At 61.6% G+C, this 6,000-nt stretch overlaps 1 protein-coding gene across 10 annotated transcripts in view; it reads left to right on the top strand.

The window, feature by feature from the left end:
- Positions 1-1,948: 1,948 nt before the first annotated feature.
- Positions 1,949-6,000, top strand: part of NCOR2 (nuclear receptor corepressor 2) — a 211,435-nt gene continuing 207,383 nt past the window's right edge. For 7 of the 10 annotated variants that reach the window (XM_055322397.1, XM_055322399.1, XM_055322400.1 and 4 more), the window contains exon 1: positions 1,949-2,146. The gene's annotated coding sequence lies outside the window, so the exon portion shown is untranslated. The remainder of the gene's footprint in view (positions 2,147-6,000) is intronic. The other 3 variants (XM_055322403.1, XM_055322405.1, XM_055322402.1) reach the window with 1 other exon arrangement.

Here is a 6,000-nt window from a genome sequence, read left to right as displayed (position 1 = left end):
GCCTTCGACCCAGGTCGTGACCCTGGAGACCCCGGATCGAGTCCCACGTCGGGCTCCCTGCACGGAGCCTGCTGCTTCTCCCTCTGCCTGTGTCTCTGCCCCTCCCCGCCCCCCCCCTCTCATGAATAAATAAATAAAATCTTAAAAAAAAAAAGATCTCAGGAGCCTTCTCAGGTGACACTCTGGGGGAGGGGCAGGGAGGATGCAAAAGGAGGGCTGCCCTGTCCCCACCCTACCCCCTGGCCCTGTCTTCCTCAGGCCCCTTGGAGGACTCCACCTTCCTTTTGCAGGTCTGGCTTTTTGCCTGTGGATTCCCACAGTTTGGTTGGTGGCAGTGGAGCTGGTGAGGCCAGGTCGGGGAGGTAGGGGACCACTGACCCATGCCCCCTTCTCATTCCAAACTGTGAACTGTGCCTCTTCCCTCCACATGTACTTCCCCTTTTTCCAGATTTTGTCAGCCCCAGGTGCTCCCTCTTTTCCCCCAATAAAAGGAAAACTAGCAGCCCGAGGGGGCAGAGAAGGACAAATTGCTACAGGGGAGGCAGGCAACCCCTGCCTGCTGGCAGGAGGCACGCCTGGGCCCCTGGAAACCGCATGGCTGCCTCCCCACCGCAGCCATTCCCCACACCCCCTGGGGGTTCTCAGATGTTGGCAGATGGCAGAACTGAATCTGCTGAGACTTCGCTCCAAAAAAGGAAAGCTGAACCGAAAACAAAAATTCAAACTCTCCAACATCTTAGGGGAAAGGAGAGGAGGAGGGAGGCTCCAGGCCTGGGGCTCCCAGTGCCCTCTGCTGTTTAAAAAAAATCTTGTCCAGCTTGGGAGGGCCACCTGGGAGGGGGTGAGCCGGGACACACAATTGTCAGGGAGGCCAGAGAGGTTCTTGCTGGAACTGCGAGTGTCCGTACATGTGCCTGAGGTGACCTCACATGCTTGTGAGGGTGTGCTCCTGGATGTGCGTGTGTGTCCCTGTGTACCTGACCGCAAGCTTGCAGCATTTAGTCTGTGCATTTGTGTCCTCGGAGGTCCCAAAATGGATGTACACTCAACGACACATCATTGAGTCCCTACTGTGTGAAAAGGCAAGCGCACAAATAGCCACAAATGCCGTCCCTGGTGAACAGGACATTCTGGTGTGCGTGCCTGACCGTGTATGGAACTTGTGTCTGTGTCTCGTGTTTATCTGTGGGTGATCTGACACTTGAGTCTATGCCTCGGGCTACGCGCACGTCCGCGGTGCGTTGTGAGTTTCCTCGTGTGATCACGGAGCACATCTGCTGTCCCACGAGGCCCAGGGTGTGAAAGTCTGCAGCTGAGAGGTTAGGCTCCTGCTCCGTGCGCCAGTCCCCGGGGTGGGCTCTACCACGCGGGGCCCTGCGCCTCGGCGGGTGGCCCTCCCTGCGCACCCCCTCCCCACGCACGGCCACTCTGGAGCTATAATTTAATAGCTGAAACGCGATTCCACTTAAGTATCTGGGGCTGGGGAGGAGAAGGAGGGCGCGAAGCCCCACAGGAGAAGGAGGAGGGGGCGGGATGGGGAGGCGCTTTCCCCCTCCTCCCTCCCTCAGGGAGCTGCTAAAAGAAACGGCGTCGCGCCCCAGTGTAAGGGTGTGTGCGTGTGTGTGTGTGTGCGCGCGCGCGCGTGGGTGCGCGCAGGCCCAGGGGAGGCGACGCGGGCCCTTTAAGGAGCCCGAGGGGGCCGGGCCGGGGAGCGTCGGTGCGGGCGGGGAGCCGGGAGCTGGGAGGCCGAGCCACCGCCTCCCGGGCTCCCGCCCCGCCCCCTCCTCCCCCTCCCGCCGCCGCCGCCGCCGCCGCCGCCGCCGCCGCCGACACCGCCGCCGCCGCCGCCGCCGCCGCCGCCGCCGGGGAGCGGAGCCGCGGGCAGGCCCGGCCGCACCGGAGCCCCGCGTCCGCCCGCGCCCCGCCCGAGCCGTGCGCCCGCGCCCTGCGCCCCGCGATGCGCCCCGAGTGGTGGGCCGGGGACCCCGGGCAGGCGCCCTAGGAGGCGGCGGCGGGAGGATCGCGCCCCGGCGGGAGGCCGGGCCTGCTGCGCGCCCCCGGCCCGTTCGGCACCGCCACTTGCCTGAGCGCCCGGGCGGCCAGAGCGCGCCCCGAGCCCGGGCGCCGCCGCCGCCACCGCGGCGAGGTGAGTCGGGGCCGCGGGGAGGCGCGGGGCGCGCTTCCGGGGGGATCGGGGAAGGTCGCGCGGCGCACGCGGCGGAGTTGGCGGGGCCCCTGCACTCCGGAGTTGGCGCTCTCGGGGGTGGCCTGCTGGGGAGCGGGGCGCCCCGTGGCCGCTGCGGCCCGCGTGCGTGGGGGCGCTGGGGAACTTAGGGGAACTCCAGCCACCCTGCGAGGGGGCGGGAAGGGGGGAAGTGGCGTGGGGTGGACCCGCGGGGGACGCCCTGGAAACGCGCAGGGCAGCCCCCCGCCGTGCGCCCAGCCCTGTGGGCCTGGCCGCCATGCGCCTCCCTCCTCCCCAAGTAGCCCCGGGCTCGGGGGTGACACTGCGTCTTATTTTCCAGCAGGCAGCGCGGGCTTGGGGAGCCCCTGGAGATGGCACCCGGTGCTCCCCGGCCTGGCTGCTGGGGGAGGGCGCGTGGCGGGTTCCCGCCAGCGGGGGGCGGGGGCCGCTCCCGGGCGAGAGAGCAGAGGGCGCTGGGTGGGGGGTCCCCCCGGGAGAGGCGCCCCCGGCCCCCCCCCCGCCCCCCGCGGGCCGGTGTTCCTGCTGTCTGGGCCTGCCTCCCGCGGCTGGTGACGCCTCATTGGGCCGCCTCCTGGTCCCTCCCCCGGGCTGTGCGGATACTTGGGATGCCACTAGTTTGGGAAGTTGGAATTCAGAGCTGATCCCACCCGGGCTGGACCTGGGGGCCCCAGGCCCCAGTGCTGGGAGAGCATCCCCAGAGACCTGCGCAGGGGTGGGGGGACTCGTGGGGCGCGCCTTCCTCACCCCGGGCGCTGGCAGTGAAAAGCCGGAGGGAGGGAGGGAGGGAGGGAGGGAGGGAGAGAGGGAGAGACAGGCTGTACCTGTGAGCTGCCGTCGCCCGGGCCCAATTAGCGTGGGGCGCCCGGCGGTATTTTTACATTGTAGGTTTATTTTTTTGGAAGCCGGTGTCCTCCCGCAGCCTGTCGCGCGCTCCGGCTCTCCAAGGGTCTGGTTGCAGGCAGCGGAGGCGGATCTGTTCAGTGGGCTCAGCCTCCTCCCTTCCTCCCCCTTCTCCTCCTCCCCCCCCGCCTCGTTGGTGAGAACTGGTTTTATTATGATTATTTTTTTTTTTCCCTTTTTGCAGATTTGGAGGAAGGATGTGTGAGGGAGGGCGGGGGGGGAGGGGTGAGGATCCCTGTGGGCTGGATGGGGGAGTTCTGGGCACGTTGGGATGTGTTATCGGTGGCCTTGACTTTGCCCTTTTTAAAACCAGATCTGGGTCTTCGCGGCTGCTTTGATATAAGGGGCTCTCAGGACCAGGCGTGAGCTAGGAGGGCGTCCCAGGGCATTGTTGTGTACCTCGTCGTGGGTGGCCTTTTTTTCTTTTCTTTTTTTTTCTTTCTTTTCTTTCTTTCTTTCTTTCTTTCTTTCTTTCTTTCTTTCTTTCTTTCTTTCTTTCTTTCTTTCTTTCTTTCTTTCTTTCTTTCTTTCTTTCCTCTCTCTTTTTTTTTTTTTCTGATGGAGTGGGGGAAGCAATCAGAGAAAGGAAGAGATGTGAGCTGGGATAGCCGAGCCTTTTCAACAGCCTACTCTGCAACTCAACTCCCCAGGTTCAAATCTTTCTTTTGTCACTTATCTGGCTGGGTGACCCTGGACACATTACTTAACCTGTCTGTGCCTTAGTCTTCTCAGCTGCAAAGTAGGGTAACGGTATGCCCAAGTCCCTAGGGTTGTTGTGAGAACCAGAGTGGTATTTGTGTGCATGTTACCATGACCACTGTTTTGTTATTATTAATTACTCTTACTAGGTTCTAAAACTTGACTTTTAATCCAACGGCCTGGAAATTTTGAGAGCCGGGGCTGACTTGCCTCTTGCTGGGGAGTGGGGGGACCAGGTGGAGGGAGGACGTCTTCTCCCACCCTTGCCCTCCGCTTGTGCCGGTGCCGATGGAGCCGGGGCAGGTGCTGCCTGCCGCCCATTGAGCGGATGCACAGACCGAGCCGGGCGGCGGGGCGCACGCAGGCCCGGGAGCAGGCCCGGGAGCAGGTCCGGGAGCAGGTCCGGGAGCAGGTCCTGGAGCAGGCGCCGAGATGCGAGGGCATCCCGGGTGCTGTTTGGCTTCCCCGCCAGCCGCCTTGTCCCTGCTTGGAAATTTACCGCCGCCAGCCGCCACTGCCGGGTGCCCGGGGAATCTGCGGTGCCCAGACATGGGGGCGGGAGCAGCGGGCCCCAGCCCTGGCCTCTTCCCACTGAGCTATTTATGCTTGCTCCGGGATCAATACTATTGATAAATCCATGTAAATGGTAATGTGACTGTCAGGTCCCGGTGAGGGATGGAGACCCCCTTCTGGGGCTGCGCGCATTCCCCTCCCTCCCTGGTCGAGGGTTCGCCTACGTGGGAAGGATTTATTTGGCATAATCTGTTCTTTTCCCCCAATTAATAACACTTATACCACCTCCTAAAGATCTCTGAGAGCTCTGGAAACACGCATTTAGCTGCATGAAAGCCCTGAGCCTAGCCGGGGAGGGCGGGATTGTTCCAGGGCTCGGGGGGGGGCTTGGGCTCTTTGGCACTCACCCGCTGGCACAGTGGAAAGCCTCCCCCCCACGCCCCCTGGGAGTCGTGGCCCCCAGTGCCTTGCCATTCAGGCTGCCTGTGGCGGTGGCCTGGGCTGGAATACTCCCCCGCCAACTGCCTGGTGGGGGTGTCCATTATTCTGTGTTCCCACCCCCACCTGAGGCCTGTGGGTGAGATTGGTGGTTCACACTGAGATTTGGGAGTGGGAAGGTCCACCTTCAGGAGAACCCAGCCTGAGGAGCTTCTGTCTATGAGAAGCAGAAGTGCTCCAGGCAGGAGCCCACAGGCCCTTCCCTCCTCCAGCTCTCTGAACACCCCCCCCCCCATGGCACTCTGCCTCCTACGAGAGGGTTGAGAGCTTTTATTTGTCTGTTTTTCTCTTCTGTTTCCTTTTCATGTCTCAGCCGCCAACAGCAGCCTCCCCAGGTGACACCTCTGAAGGGAACAGCTTGCAGGAGCTGGTAATTCCTGCCCCACCTGCCCCAGGGAGGGGGTACTAGGAGGGGGGCCTGGGGAGGGCCAGCTGCCCAGGGCCAGGCCAGGCTGTCATCCTAGGATGCCTTGCACCATGGGTGGGTATGTGGGGTCCCCAGGGATGTGATGCTTAGGGAGGGTCAGCGGCATCTTCTGAGGATCCTTGGGGGCGTCTGGAAGGGACTTTATCCCATCATTGGGCTCCTGCTCTTGGAGCTGGAGGTATTGTACATAACACAAAATACTCTATTAGGAACAGCCAGCACGTACCAGGCACTCATGTGCCAGGCTCTGCCCCCACCAGGAATCCAGTCCTTCAGCTCTTATGAGGTCAGTGCTATCATTATCCCATTTTATAGATAGTGAAATCGACAAGGCACAGAGTGGTTTAGTGACTTGCCCAAGGTCACACACTTAAGCTGTGGAACCAAGAATTAAGACCTGGGATTGATTGCTCATGGTCATGTTGGTACAGAACTAGCAGGCTACAGACCTGCTCTGTGGAACTGCCGGACAGGTTAGGAAGAAAAGAATTGTTTCTTATTGGAGCAGCACCTACAGATCTTTGCCCCAGGGGGCAGGAGAGACATGGGGAGGGGAAAGTGCCTGAGGCAGGCCTAGCGTTTCTTTGAAGTCTCATTTTATCTTGAACATTCATGCAAATTTGGTATTCGCTTTGGCGGCTGTGTTTATTTTGAAATGAAAACATGGTTTTGAATTATTTAGCAGGGTGGATAACGGGGCTCCAGAAAGTGGCATCAGAGGAGTGCCGTGGCCTGGAGTTTCCGCATGCTGCCTGGC

Source organism: Nyctereutes procyonoides, unplaced genomic scaffold (assembly GCF_905146905.1).
Source record: "Nyctereutes procyonoides isolate TBG_1078 unplaced genomic scaffold, NYPRO_anot_genome, whole genome shotgun sequence".
Classification (NCBI taxonomy): domain Eukaryota; kingdom Metazoa; phylum Chordata; class Mammalia; order Carnivora; family Canidae; genus Nyctereutes; species Nyctereutes procyonoides.
This window is presented reverse-complemented; position numbering and strand designations above follow the sequence as displayed.